Genomic DNA, 14824 nt, shown 5'->3' on the forward strand with positions numbered 1-14824 from the left:
GCAGATGTTTTACCGGCTTTTCTTCTATCTACCGCTCTATGCAATATAAATACATACACATATATATATATATATATATATATATATGTGTTTCCAAGAGTATATATTTATTCTATCTATTTTAGTCTAATCTGTCAGTGTGATTTTACTGTACGCGCACAGGAATTGCCGTCTTTTCTTATATATATATATATATTCAAGCAATGTGAAAAACATATAGCCAGCTCACCATAAAGGAGTTCCTCTTGATGCAGTAATCGGTGTTCACCCTATGCTTTGCACGGATCCAGGCAGGGAGTATGCCCCAACAAATAGAAATATGAGGAAATTGGGATCCAGCAAAAGGATGAAAGTTCACCAGATTTGTAAAAACTTCTTCTTTATTAATCCATTATGTCATAAAAAGTATGAGGAACTCCAATCAATTAGTAGCATTCCAGCAAAGGACTACATGTTTCAGCACTATGTGCCTTCCTCACGGTCCTATATCCTAGTACCTTGCTGTCTCCTTCAGCGCTCGCTGTGTCCCAGGCCTTGCCTCTTTTCTTCACTGCGCTACCTCTGGTAGCTCTCTCCCTGTACCTTCTGCCTTCCTTGCCCGCCTTAGGCTCCCGTTCCTTCCCTGTCCTGCCTCTCCCGTCTCCTTGCCTAATGTTCTTACCTCCTCTGTTCGCTTGTTTCCTGCCTTGTCTCCCATTCTGTGTTTTAGCTGTGCCTTACTCTCTATTGCAGCCTCCAGCCTGTGCCACCCACTGTGCCCTGTACGCTGCCCATTCTCCGTGGTCCCCAGGTTCTTCTCTGCAACAGCTCAGATTCTCCTGTGTCTCCTTTTCAGCCTTGGCCCAGTCGTCCCTTTGGTTCCAGCTGTCGCGGTTCTATCCTCCGTGGGCCTGCCCCTAACACTCCCTGTATAGGGGGTGGCCTCACCTGGGCCGCTCGCCCTCGGGGGCTCTGGAGCCATGACCCAGAGGGTCCACTTCCAGGTTGTTCCTACAACTCCTCTCCACAACCAAAACCGTAACAGCATAGTCAGGCCATGGACCCCGCCGGTGCCGCGGCTGCCTAAAAGAGTTAGTTTTCCTTCGGGAGAATCAGACGCGCATTATGTCCTTTATGAAAACCATGGACTCGCGTCTTTCCGCTCTCCAATCCTCGGACCCTGGTAACGCCGCTCAGTTGGCTGGCTTACAACAAGAATTGGCTCAGCAGCGTGACACTCAGACCCATATCCTCAGTTAGGCTAGTTCCACACTAGCGCTTTTGAGCGCAGCGACGGCCTGCGCACGGCCGCCGCTAAGCCCCACCCCTGCCACGCCTCTGCCGGTAGCTCCGCCTACCGGCGCATGACGCTGCATGCGTCCCCTATCTTTATCACTGGGGGCGCAGGCCGTGCGCAGTATGCGTTTGGCGGCGCATGCGTCCTTTTGACGGTGCGCCGACCTGCGCCAAACGCAACCTGCTGCAGTTTGGTTGTGCTCGGCGCACCGTCAAAAAGGCGTATGCGCCGCCAAACGCATACTGCGCACGGCCTGCGCCCCCAGTGATAAAGATAGGGGACGCATGCAGCATCATGCGCCGGTAGGCGGAGCTACCGGCGGAGGCATGGCAGGGGGCGGGGCTTAGCGGCGGCCGTGCACAGGCCGTCGCTGCGCTCCAAAGCGCTAGTGTGAAACTAGCCTTATATGGCTTTGGTGGATGGTCGATTACTTTCTTTGCAGTCAGCCCTCAGCTCCCCCTCCTGCTGCGATTTCTCACCCTCCTCCATGGTTAGCCAAACCTCCCCGGTATAACGGTGACGCCAAATTGTGCCGGGGTTTTTAAAATCAGTGCTGCCTTCATTTTGAACTTCTGCCCCAGCAATACCCCACAGATCGTGCCAAGGTGGCCTTCATCTCATATGGCCTTCATATGGAGGGGGACACTTTGGCTTGGGTCAAAACCCCTCTGGGAGCATGACGCCCCTGCGATCACCCAGTTATCCGTGTTTTTGGACACTTTTCGGCGGGTATTTGACGAACCGGGTCGTCTTGCCTCCACCACTGAAGCTCTGTTTAATCTCTGCCAAGGTTCTCAAACCGTGGGCCAGTACGCCATACAGTTTAGGACCTTGTCCTCAGATTTAGGCTGGAACAATGAGGCATTGGTGGGCGCCTTTTGGCGAGGTCTCTCGAGCCGTATAAAGGATGAGCTTGCTGGTCGTGACACTCCCACAGCTCTGGAAGATCTGATTTCCCTGGCCACCCGGATTGATCTCCGGTTCCAGGAACGGGCTCGGGAGAGAAGAGTCTCTCGTCCATTAGTTTCAGTTCGCAGACCGCCCAGTCCCCGCCCCAGGTCCCTCGCTCCTGTTTCTGCGCCAGAACCAATGCAGGTGGACCGTCTTAAGCTATCTGACCAGCGTCGTAGGGAGAAGAGTCTCCAGGGCCTCTGTTTCTACTGCGGCAGTAATTCCCATTTGCTCCGTACTTGTCCTGATCGTCTGAAAAACTTCTCCGCCTAGGCCAGGTAAGAGAGGCCTCCCTAGGCATATGTGGTACCTCTCAACCCCTCACTTTGTCTGTTCTCTTACATGTTGGTGGGAAGCGGGCTTCTCTAGTGGCCTATGTGGATTCGGGCGCAGCCAGAAATTTTATTAGGCCTGAGGAGGTTAAAAAACTTTCTGTTCCTGTGAGGACCTTGAAAAATCCCCAGGTTCTCACTTCTGTAGATGCTCGACCCCTGCAAGAGACCTTTACACTTGTTTCTCAAGAGGAGGAGTTGCAAATAGGGGCCCTGCAGAAGGAAAAGGTTACGTTTTATGTCTTAGCAGGTATCTCCCATCCTATCCTTCTCGGTCTTCTTTGGCTGCGGCTCCACGAGCCCACCTTGGATTGGCACAGTGGCAACGTTTTGCGCTGGGGGGAGTCCTGTTGGGCTCGGTATCTGCTGTCGGTGCGTCCCGTAGGTATCCCCCGTCCTTCCTCTGTTCCCTCCGTATTGCCGTCGGCTTACAGTGCCTTTTCGGATGTCTTTGACAAGAGAGAGGCTGAGACTCTTCCTCCGCACCGTCCCTATGACTGCCCCATCGAGCTCGCTCTGGGTACCACTCCTCCTCGTGGTAGAATTTATCCGCTCTTCTCGGCAGAGACCCAAGCCATGTCTGAATACATCCAAGACAACCTGGCCAGAGGCTTTATTCGAAAGGCTTCATCCCCTGCAGGAGCAGGCTTCTTTTTAGTAAAGAAGAAGGATGGGTCTCAGCGCCCATGCATCGACTACCGTGGCCTGAATCGCATCACGGTAAAGAACAAATACCCACTGCCACTTATCTCTGAGCTCTTTGATCGCCTGAAGGGAGCACGTATGTTTACCAAGCTCGACCTACGAGGAGCATATAATCTTGTTTGCATACGCTCTGGGGATGAGTGGAAGATGGCATTCAACATGTGAGACGGGCTCTACGAGTATTTGGTTATGCCGTTTGGTCTCTGCAACACACCTGCAGTATTCCAGGAACTCGTTAACGACATCTTTCGAGATCTCCTCTACTCCTGTGTCGTGGTCTACCTAGACGACATCTTAGTCTTCTCCCCTGATCTGGCCACACATCGTCGAGATGTCCGCCAAGTTCTCCAACGTCTCAGGGAGAACCACCTCTTTGCCAAGTTGGAGAAGTGCATCTTTGAGCAGACTTTGTTGCCTTTTCTTGGTTACATCGTCTCGAGCTCGGGGTTGGAGATGGACCCTGAGAAAGTCTCAGCAGTTCTCAATTGGCCACGTCCTCTCGGAGTAAAGGCAATTCAACGTTTTTTGGGTTTTGCCAATTACTATAGGCAATTTATCCCCAATTCTCGTCTTTGACTAAGCCAATTTCTGCTCTTGTCCGCAAAGGAGCCAACCCCAACCTTTGGCCCCCTGATGCGGAAGTTGCTTTTGAAGCCTTGAAACAAGAATTTGCAAAATCTCCTGTACTCCATCGACCGGATCCCAACAGGCCATTCATTCTCGAAGTTGACGCATCCTCAGTGGGAGCAGGAGCTGTTCTTCTGCAAAAATCCTCTTCCGGCCGTTCTCTCACCTGCGGATTCTTTTCTAAAGCCTTCTCCGCTCCTGAACGAAACTATGCCATTGGAGATAGAGAACTGTTGGCCATAAAAATGGCTCTCGAAGAATGGCGTCATCTTCTCGAGGGAGCTATCCATCCGTTCATCATCTTCACGGATCACAAAAATTTGGCCTACCTTCAGTCCGCTCAAAGACTTAACCCACGACAAGCCAAATGGTCGCTGTTTTTCGAACGTTTTGACTTCGAACTCCACTTCCACTCCCGGGGACAAGAACATCAAGGCTGATGCCCTATCACGGTCGTTCTTGTCAGTGGATAAGGAGGAGAGACCAGCACATCTCAACCCAGCCAAAATCCTAACTGTGGCCCCACTGAACCTGGTGTCCCCACCTTCGGGCAAAACCCTTGCCTGAAGTAAAGACAGACTGAAGGTCCTACATTGGAGCCATTCGTCTAAGTTTTCGGGACATGCAGGAGTTAAAAAGACTTTCTCTCGTCTCCCGCCATTATTGGTGACCTTCGCTTCGCAGAGACGTCCTGGATTTCATCGCCTCCTGTCCCTCTTGCGCCTGAAATAAGGTCCCTCGACACCCTCCTTCAGGACTCCTGCATCTGTTACCGATGCCTGCCAATCCATGGACCCATGTTGCTATGGATTTTGTCACCGATTTGTCCCCTTATTCAAGATGTACGGTTATATTGGTGGTTGTGAATCGATTTTCCAAAATGGCCCACTTCATTCCACTGCCTAGCCTACCTACTGCTCCCAAGTTGGTGAAGATTTTCCTACTCCACGTCTTCCGCCTCCATAGTTTTCCTCAGCATATTGTCTCGGATCGAGGGGTCCAGTTTATTTATTATTTATTGTTATAGCGCCATTTATTCCATGGCGCTTTACATGTAAGGAGGGGTATACATAGTAAAAACAAGTACAATAATGTTAAACAATACAAGTCATAACTGGTACAGGAGGAGAGAGGACCCTGCCCACGAAGGCTCACAATCTACAAGGGATGGGTGAGAATACAGTAGGCAAGGGTAGAGCTGGTCATGCAGCGGTTTGGTCGATCGGTGGTTACTGCAGGTTATAGGCTTGTCGGAAGAGGTGGGTCTTCAGGCTCTTTTTGAAGGTTTCGATGGTAGGTGAGAGTCTGATATGTTGTGGTAGAGAGTTCCAGAGTAGGGGTGATGCGCGAGAGAAATCTTGTATGCGATCGTGGGAAGAGGAGATAAGAGGGGAGTAGAGAAGGAGATCTTGTGAGGATCGGAGGTTGCGTGCAGGAAAGTACCGGGAGACGAGGTCACAGATGTATGGAGGAGACAGGTTGTGGATGGCTTTGTATGTCATGGTTAGGGTTTTGTACTGAAGTCTCTGGGCAATGGGGAGCCAGTGAAGGGATTGACAGAGGGGAGAAGCTGGGGAATAGCGGGGGCACAGGTGGATTAGTCGGGCAGCAGAGTTTAGAATAGATTGGAGGGGTGCGAGAGTGTTCGAGGGGAGGCCACAGAGCAGGAGGTTGCAGTAGTCAAGATGAGAGATGATGAGGGCATGGACTAGGGTTTTTGCAGATTTTTGGTTGAGGAATGAACGGATTCGTGAAATATTTTTGAGTTGAAGTCGGCAGGAAGTGGAAAGGGCTTGGATATGTGGTTTGAAGGATAGATCAGCGTCAAGGATTACCCCAAAGCAGCGAGCTTGTGGGACTGGGGAGAGTGGGCAGCCATTTACTGTAATGGATAGGTTCATTGGGGGGGTCACGTGAGATGGGGCAAAGATGATGAATTCTGTATTGTCCATGTTAAGTTTCAGAAATGTAGCGGAGAAGAAGGATGAAATAGTGGACCATTTTTGTCAAGCTCTCTGCTGATTGTTGAAGATAACTTTGGATTTTTCCTCAGCCTACCACCCCCAGTCTAATGGTCAAGTAGAGCGAGTCAACCAAGCTCTACCTTTGGCATTTCACTAATGCTCACCATGATGACTGGGTCTCTCTTCTTCCTTGGGTCAAATTTGCCTATAACAACCATCCTAAGTCTCCCTTTTTTGTGATTTTCGGTCAACACCCCGGCATCCCCCTTTCTGTTTCCCCTACCTTGGGTGTACCAGCAGCGGACTCCTTGTCTACGGACTTCTCTCAGATTTGGAGGGAGACCAAAGAAACCCTCGAAAGAGCTAGCCTCAGAATGAAGAGGTTTGCTGACAAAAAACGGTTAGAAGCTCCTCCATATCGCCCAGGAGATAGGGTTTGGTTATCCTTACGGTACATCAGGTTAAAAATTCCCTCCTATAAGCTTGGTCCACGTTACATTGGTCCCTTTGAGATCCTGAGTCGTATCAACGACGTGGCCTACAAGTTAAGATTGCCCACCTCACTGTAAATCCCTAATACCTTTCATGTATCTCTCCTCAAACCTGCGGTGTTTAACCACTTTCACTCTGTGTCTGCTCAGACTTCCCAATCTTGTTGTTCGAATAACATTTTTGAGGTGCGTGATATATTAGCTATGAAGACAGTTTAGGGGAAGAACTTTATTTTTGGTTGATTGGAAAGGTTTCGGCCCTGGGGAGAGATCATGGGAACCCCGTGAGAATATTAATGCTCCCCTTATTATGAGACGATTTCTCACCAGCATGAGCAGAGGTGGGAGTAAAGGGGGGGTACTGTCACGGGCCCTCCTGCTGCCTGCTCCGTTGCGCTCACCTCCCGGCGCGCTCCTGCTTCCCGGCGAGTCCCCGCGCCCGGCTTCCAAGAGTCTCGGCGTCGGGCGCCTGCGCACTGTGGGGATCCCGGCGCTCAGGCCCCTGGGAGCGATGACACGGTGGTGCCGCCCCCAACATGGCGGCGTCCACTGGCTACTTAGGATCAGCGTCAGGCCAGGTAAGGCGCCTGACTATCGTCTGCGGTGTTGCTGTCTCCTTCAGCGCTCGCTGTGTCCCAGGCCTTGCCTCTTTTCTTCGCTCTTTGTTGCGCTACCTCTGGTAGCTCTCTCCCTGTACCTTCTGCCTTCCTTGCCCGCCTTAGGCTCCCGTTCCTTCCCTGTCCTGCCTCTCCCGTCTCCTTGCCTAGTGTTCATACCTCCTCTGTTCGCTTGTCTCCTGCCTTGTCTCCCATTCTGTGTTTTACCTGTGCCTTACTCTCTATTGCAGCCTCCAGCCTTTGCCACCCACTGTGCCCTGTACGCTGCCCATTCTCCGTGGTCCCCAGGTTCTTCTCTGCAACAGCTCGGATTCTCCTGTGTCTCCTTTTCAGCCTTGGCCCAGTCCTTCTTTTTGGTTCTGGCTGTCGCGGTTCTATCCTCCGTGGCCTGCCCCTAACACTCCCTCTATAGGGGGTGGCCTCACCTGGGCCGCTCACCCTCGGGGGCTCTGGAGCCATGACCCAGAGGGTCCACTTCCAGGTTGTTCCTACATCTCCACTCTGTAACCACAACCGTAACACTTCCATGTGTTCAGGTGGGACACTACAGAGTGGTCTGTGTTTAAAGAAGGAGAAGCCTTCCTGTGCCTGTGGCTGCAGATAGAGCTCTGCTATGGACATTGCCCTGGCCTGTGTGTGCACAGGACCTGAGGGAAACAAGCCCAGCTAAGGACTGTTTTTGTGTTGCTGTAAGACTGTTTGCCTTTTGTTCATGTTTCAATGGTTTATGGAGAAAATAAACCGAATGGACTCATTTTAACCCTGCGTGTGCCAGTGTTTACCTCCAAGACCTGCAAAGTGAGTAACCCCCGTCCACAGACAGTATGGAACATTATAATTGGTGCTAGACTGCAGGCAATGGTCCAAAAAGCACATGTGGCAGAGCTGGCGACTCAGACAGGAGAGCGTACGGTCTGACAAACGTGTTATGCTGACTAGAGTCAGTAAAAGACTGTGTGAGAAGTGGCCATAGGGTGCCTCTGTGGATAAGAGGTATCCGGGAACGTGTGTGGCTGACACCAGCAGGCAACGGACAGGAGTCCATGTTGTACTGATCAGGGTCAGTGAGAGACTGTGTGTTTTTTTTCTTTCTATAAATCTGAAGGTGATTGCTGTGGCTCAGCGGGGTCAAGATGTTTCTTTTTCCAAGACAACTTGCGGTGGCTCGGCGGGACCATGAAGGTGACAAGCGTCTGGCTGTAACTCGGCGGGGTTACAAAGCTTGCGGTGGATCGGCGGGTCAACGAAGTCTGTGGTAGCAGGAGCTGCAGTTGCAAGTTGCAGCAAGAAATTCTGCAGCAGCAGGAGCCGCAGTGGCAGCAGCAGCGGCTTGTGAGCGGCATCCGGAGGTGCCAGTGGTTTGTGACTGCAACAGGAGTGCTGGCCATGCCAGTAGGAGCTGGTGATGTATCATAGGAAGACAGTGTGAACCAGGTCACCCAAACTCTTAAAGGGCCAGTACAAGCCCAGAAAGTCCTAAGTGTACTGTGGTACTGTTGGGGCACATAGACTGCTGTGTACAGGCCTCTAGAGGGGACATGCGGAAATCCCAAAAGGGGGTGGTGGCCCAAAAGGGGTGGAGTCCCAGAGGGAGGCGGAGTCCCAAAAGGGGATAGTGGCCCAAAAAGGGGTGGAGTCCCAGAGGGAGGCAGAGTCCCAAAAGGGGATAGTGGCCAAAAAAGAGGCAGAGATTTCAAAAGGGGTGGCACTAGTTACCTCAGTAGACATGTCTGGGGAACAGCGGTGTTTGTGTCTGACTTTTTCTGAGTGCGTCACACTCTTTCCAGATGATGACGGGCCTCAGGTGTGTATCGTGATGCTACACCGTGAAGGAGTCTCTGGACGGCTGGACTCCAAGAGTCAGGTGACTCTGAAAGGATCTCCTCTCGTTTTCTGTCTGACCGAGAAAAAGGTCAAGGTTCGTTGCCACCATGGGGTCACTGTAGACTAGACTGTGGACAGAGTAATGATTGAGGGGTCCAAAAGGGTTGTGTTGTAAGCTCATTTTCGGGTTTGCCTCTGGCTTCTGGTGAGGGTTAAGGAGCTGGATGTGCTGACAGAGGAGTAGTGAGTTCTCTATCTGGACTCCCTCTGTTGGTGAAGGGAGGTAATGAAGCTGATCTAAATGGCAGAGACCGGCAACCTGAGGAAGAGGACTGCGATTGGACATCAGGAGTTTCTGATTGGATTTAAGGCAGCCGACTCCCTAGTTTCTTGCTGGTGATTTTTCCTGACTGTGGCTTCTGGTTTCCAGTTTGGTTCCTGCCTTCCTAAAGCTAAGTTTTCTCTGCTATTGTTCATGTTATGATGAGTCACCGAGGGAGGAAAAAACAAAATACCAGCTAAGTCCAGAAAAACCAGAGAGGTTGGCAGCTATCGGATTGCAGACCCCTGAACCTATCCACAACAACTAGCAGTAGCCGTGGGGGGTTCCTACGGTGCCCTAGACCCCTCGATCACAGCCAGAGAACTATATAGCCTAAAGACAGAAAGGGGAAAAACTAAACTGCCCCAGAGCAGACCCCAAAGCAATAGGCAGCCCCCAACATATCATGACGGTGAAGCAAGATGAAAACACTAACACAGATAGAAAGATAGGTTGAGCAAATGATGGGGCCCAAGCTAACTACATAGGACAGGATAGGAAAGCTGCTGTCTGCCATCCGCAAAAACCCTATCAAAATGGGCCAACCGACTGATAGGAAAAACAGGCCCTGAAGTCGCTAGGCTTCAAAAGACTATATCAGCACTCAGGTATATTCTGAAGACAGAGCAAAATATCAACAGATCAGAGACAAAAATGGAATTCAGCTCACCCCCGGCCGGGGATGGCAGAACTCCCAAAAAACAAGGCAAAACAAAAACAAAACTGAAGAGTACAAAGCAGAGCAGAAAAACTTAGCTTTGAGATGCAGGAATCAGACTGGTCTCCAAGAATCCAGCAGGAAAATCACCAGCCAGGAAGAAGGGCGTCGGCAACCTTATATCCAGTCCTCAATTCCAGCCACCCAGTCATCATCTAGCTGCCCAGGTGTTTGGTAATCAGTCTCACTACCTTCCTTCACTAGAGGAGGGAGTTCATCAGACCTCAATGGTGAAGGGAAAAATGAACTCACAACTTGTTCATATGAGTTTTTGTCTGGTTTACTTAGTTTTTGTGTTCAGCCAGCCCTGGCTGGGACTGGGCTGAATCCCCATTTTGTCTCTGATCAGTTGATCTCTTTTGCTCTGTCTTCAGAATATACCTGAGTGCTGATATAGTGATTTGAAGTCTAGCGACTTCAGGGCCTTTTTCTATCAGACGTGTTGGACATTCTTATTGGCAGGGTTTTTTGCGTGAATGCAGACAGCAGCTTTTCTTTCCTGTCCTTTCTAGTTAGCAAGGGCCCCATCGTTTTCTCAGCCTATCTTTCTACCAGTGTCTGTGTTTTCATCTTGTTTCACTGACAATAAATGTTGGGGGCTGTCTATTGCTTTGCGGTCTGCACTGGGGCAGTTTAGACTTTCCCTTTCTTTCTTTAGGCTTATTTAGTTCTCCTGCCGTGACGAGGCGTCTAGGACCACGCTCCACGGCTGCTGCTAGTTGTTGTGGATAGGATCAGGGGTCTGCAATCCGCTAGTTACCAACCTCTCTGGTTTTCTGGGCTTAGCTTGTTTTTTGCTTTTTCCTCCTCGGTGACTCATTCATAGCAGAATCACCAGCCATACCGCAGATTCTAGGGTACTCAAAAACAAAAACAGGAGAGAATTGTAAAAAAAAAAAAAAAAAAAAAGTGTCAGAATTTTTTTTTTATATGTATATTTTCTCCTCTTTTTCTCTGGGGCCGTAGGAGGATTCTTTTTTTTTTTTTTTTTTCTTTTTCTCCTTGATGGAGATTAAGTAACTGTCTGATCACGTGGAGCAGCTCGCTGCTGAAGTGCGGGGAATTTCCGCCTGTCTCACTCATTCACATGCTGTTGAACAAAGAATCCCTGCTCCTGATGTGTTTTCTGGGGTTCTGTCTAAATTTTTGAATTTTAAGAATAACTGTAAATTATTTCTTGCCTTGAAGCCTAACTCATCCGAGAGCTCTGCGCAGCAGGTTAAAATTGTCATCTCCTTGCTGCACGGCGATCCCCAGGATTGGGCGCTTTCTTTGACACATGAAGATCCTGTTTTGACTAATGTGGATGCATTTTTTCAAGCCTTGGGGTTGTTATATGATTAACCTAATGCTATTGATCAAGCGGAGAGAGCCCTATTGGCATTGAACCAGGGTCAGGATCCTGCAGAGTTATGCGGTCAGAAATTCCGAAAGTGGGCGGTCCTTACTACATGGAATGATAGTGCATTGGCAGCTCTCTTTTGGAAGGGTTTGTCTGAGACTTTAAAAGATACTATGGTGGGATTTCCTGTTCCTTCTGGTCTTGACAATTCTATGTCATTAGCCATTCAAGTTGATCGGCGTTTACATGAACGCAAGACTACACGGGAGGCGCTGCCACATTTTGAACAAATGTCTGAACCTATGCAATGTGATGGAGTTTTGTCTAGGGCGCAACGTCAGGAGTTTAGAAGGCGCAATAAGCTGTGTTTTTTCTGTGGAGATGCCTCTCATGTTATTTCTGTCTGCCCTAAACGAGAGAAACGTTTTGCACACACATTTGCTGTGGGTGGTGTACAACCTAAGTTTCTTTTGGCAATTACTCTGATCTTCTCTTTAGCCACATTTTCCCGAAGGCTTTTGTAGATTCAGGAGCAGCCTTGAATCTAATGGACTTGGATTTTGCTAAACGTTGTGGTTTTCCTATGACACCTCTGTAGATGCCTATTCCTTTGAGGGGCATTGATGCTACTCCTTTGGCGAAGAATAAACCTCAGTTTTGGACCCAGGTGATAATGCGGGTCCGCCCCAGACCACCAAGAAAATTGCGGATTTTTTGTGTTGCATAATTTACATGATACCATTGTTCTCGGTTTTCCCTGGTTGCAAGTCCATAATCCGGTTTTGGATTGGAAATCTGTGTCTGTGGTGAGTTGGGGTTGTCGGTGTGCCCTGGGTGACACTCCAGTTTTCTCCACCTCTCCCCAGTCGCATGATGTTCCTGACTATTTGGCTGATTTTTATGATGTATTTAGTGAGAGCAAGTCTGTGTCTTTGCCTCCTCATAGGAGTTATGACTGTGCAATTGAGTTGAGACCTGGGTGTAAATTTCCCAAGGGTCGACTTTTCAATTTATCTGTACCCGAACACGAGGCTATGCGATCTTATATTAAGGAGTCGTTGGAGAAGAGTCATATTAGACCATCCTCTTCGCCCTTAGGTGCTGGGTTTTTTTTCGTGGCCAAGAAGGATGGTTCATTAAGGCCTTGTATTGACTATCGTTCCCTCAACAAAATTATGGTTTAATTTCAGTATCCGTCACCCCTGATTTCTGATTTATTCTCCAGAGTTAAAGGTGCTTGCTGGTTTACTAAGCTTGACCTCAGGGGGGCGTATAATCTTATTCGCATCAAGCATGGGGATGAATGGAAGACGGCGTTTAATACTCCGGAGGGACATTTTGAGTACCTGGTGATGCCTTTTGGGCTCACTAATGCCCCTTTTGTCTTCCAATCCTTCATGAATGATATTTTCCGGGACTTTGTGGATAAGTTTTTGATCATCTATCTGGATGATATTTTGATCTTTTCCAAGGATTGGGTTTCTCATGTGGAACATGTTCGGACCGTGTTCCGGATTTTGAGGGAGAATTCCTTGTATGTTAAGGGATCGAAGTGCCTTTTTGGTGTACAGAGGATTTCATTTTTGGGATTTATTTTGTCTCCGTCAACTATTGAAATGGACCCAGCCAAGGTACAGGCCCTTTATGATTGGGTTCAACCCACTTCTTTGAAGGCTCTCCAGAAGTTTTTGGGTTTTGCTAATTTTTATCGTAAATTTATAGCTAATTTTTCTGGTATTGCTAAACCACTGACTGATTTAACTAAGAAGGGTGCTGATGTGCTGAATTGGTCTTCAGAGGCTGTTTCGGCCTTTCAGGAGCTGAAGCGGAGGTTCACTTCTGCTCCGGTTTTGCGGCAACCTGATGTCTCACTTCCTTTTCAGGTGGAGATAGACGCTTCAGAGATTGGTGCAGGAGCTGTTTTGTCCCAAAAAGATCTGGTGACGTCGAAAATGAATCCCTGTGCCTTCTTTTCCCGAAAGTTCTCCCCATCTGAATGCAACTATGATGTGGGGAATCGGGAATTGTTAGCCATGAAATGGGCATTTGAGGAGTGGAGACATTGGTTGGAGGGAGCTAGACATTAAGTTGTGGTCCTCACTGACCACAAGAATTTGATTTACCTTGAGTGGCCAAACGCTTGAATCCTAGACAGGCTAGGTGGGCCTTGTTTTTTACGCGTTTTGATTTTGTGGTGTCCTTTCTTCCAGGCACTAAGAATGTTAAGGCAGATGCCCTTTCTAGGAGTTTCTTTGCTGATTCTCCTATTGTGACCAAGCCTACTACCATCCTAGGTGAGGGGGTAGTTCTTTCTGCCATCTCGTCCGATTTGAGACGTGCTCTGGAAGAATTCCAGGAGGACAAACCTGAGCGTTGTCCTATGGGAAAATTGTATGTTCCTGACCAGTGGAGGAAGAGAGTGATGTCTGAAGTTCATTGCTCCGCATTGGCTGGTCATCCAGGTATTTTTGGTACCAGAGATTTGGTGAGTCGGTCTTTTTGGTGGCCCGCCTTATCTCGTGATGTCAGGAATTTTGTGCAGTCCTGTGGGACTTGTTCCCAGTCTAAACCCTGTTCTCGCTCTATTGGGTTGTTGATGCCCTTGCCGGTGCCTAAGAGGCCATGGACCCATATTTCAATGGATTTTATTTCTGATCTTCCTGTCTCTCAGAGAATGACTGTTATCTGGGTGATTTGTGATAGATTCTCTAAGATGGTCCATCTTGTACCACTCCCAAAGTTGCCATCTTCCTCAGAGTTGGTACCCTTGTTTTTACAACAGGTGGTTCGGTTGCATGGGATTCCTGAGAACATTGTATCGGACGGAGGAGTTCAGTTTGTGTCCAGATTCTGGAAAGCCTTTTGTTCCAAGCTGGGAATTCAGTTGTCCTTCTCCTCTGCGTTTCACCCTCAGACCAATGGGCAGACGGAGAGAACAAACCAGACTTTGGAGTCCTATTTGAGATGTTTTATATCTGCTGATCAGGATGATTGGGTTTCATTTTTGCCCTTGGCAGAATTCGCTTTAAATAATAGAGCTAGTTCTGCCACCTTGATGTCACCCTTTTTCTGTAACTTTGGGTTTCATCCTCGATTTTCTTCAGGGCAAGTGGAATCTTCAGCCTGCCCAGGTGTTGATACTGTGGTACAGAGAATGCAGCAGATTTGGGACCAAGTAGTGGATAAGTTGTCTCTCTCCCAGGAAAAGGCCCAGCGGTTTTCTAACCGGCATAGGACCATTGGTCCCCGGTTTAAGGTGGGTGATATGGTTTGGTTGTCATCAAAGAATATCTCTATGAAGGTGGCTCCTCCAAAGTTCAAGCCAAGATTTATTGGACCTTACAAGATTTTGGAGATTCTTAATCCGGTTTCTTTTCGATTGGCTCTTCCTGTTACGTTTAAGATACATAACGTGTTTCATAAGTCGCTGTTGAAGAGATATGTTGAGCCAGTAGTTCCTATGCCTGCACCTCCTGACCCTGTATTGGTTGAAAGCAATGTGGAATATGAGGTAGAGAAAATACTGGACTCTGTCTGGCTAGACGGAGACTCCAGTATTTGGTCAAGTAGAAGGGTTATGGCCAGGAGGAAAATTCTTGGGTCTCTGCCTCTGATATTCATGCTGATAGATTGGTTCGTGCTTTTCATCAGGCCC

General features: G+C 48.9%; 1 protein-coding gene across 4 annotated transcripts in view; it reads right to left on the bottom strand.

Moving 5' to 3' along the window:
• Positions 1-14824, bottom strand: part of COL15A1 (collagen type XV alpha 1 chain) — a 1161047-nt gene that overhangs the window by 242972 nt on the left and 903251 nt on the right. The gene's annotated exons all lie outside the window — the stretch shown is intronic.

This window comes from Dendrobates tinctorius, unplaced genomic scaffold (assembly GCF_039654945.1).
Source record: "Dendrobates tinctorius isolate UK_male_01 unplaced genomic scaffold, ASM3965494v1 ptg000102l, whole genome shotgun sequence".
In the NCBI taxonomy this organism is placed as follows: domain Eukaryota; kingdom Metazoa; phylum Chordata; class Amphibia; order Anura; family Dendrobatidae; genus Dendrobates; species Dendrobates tinctorius.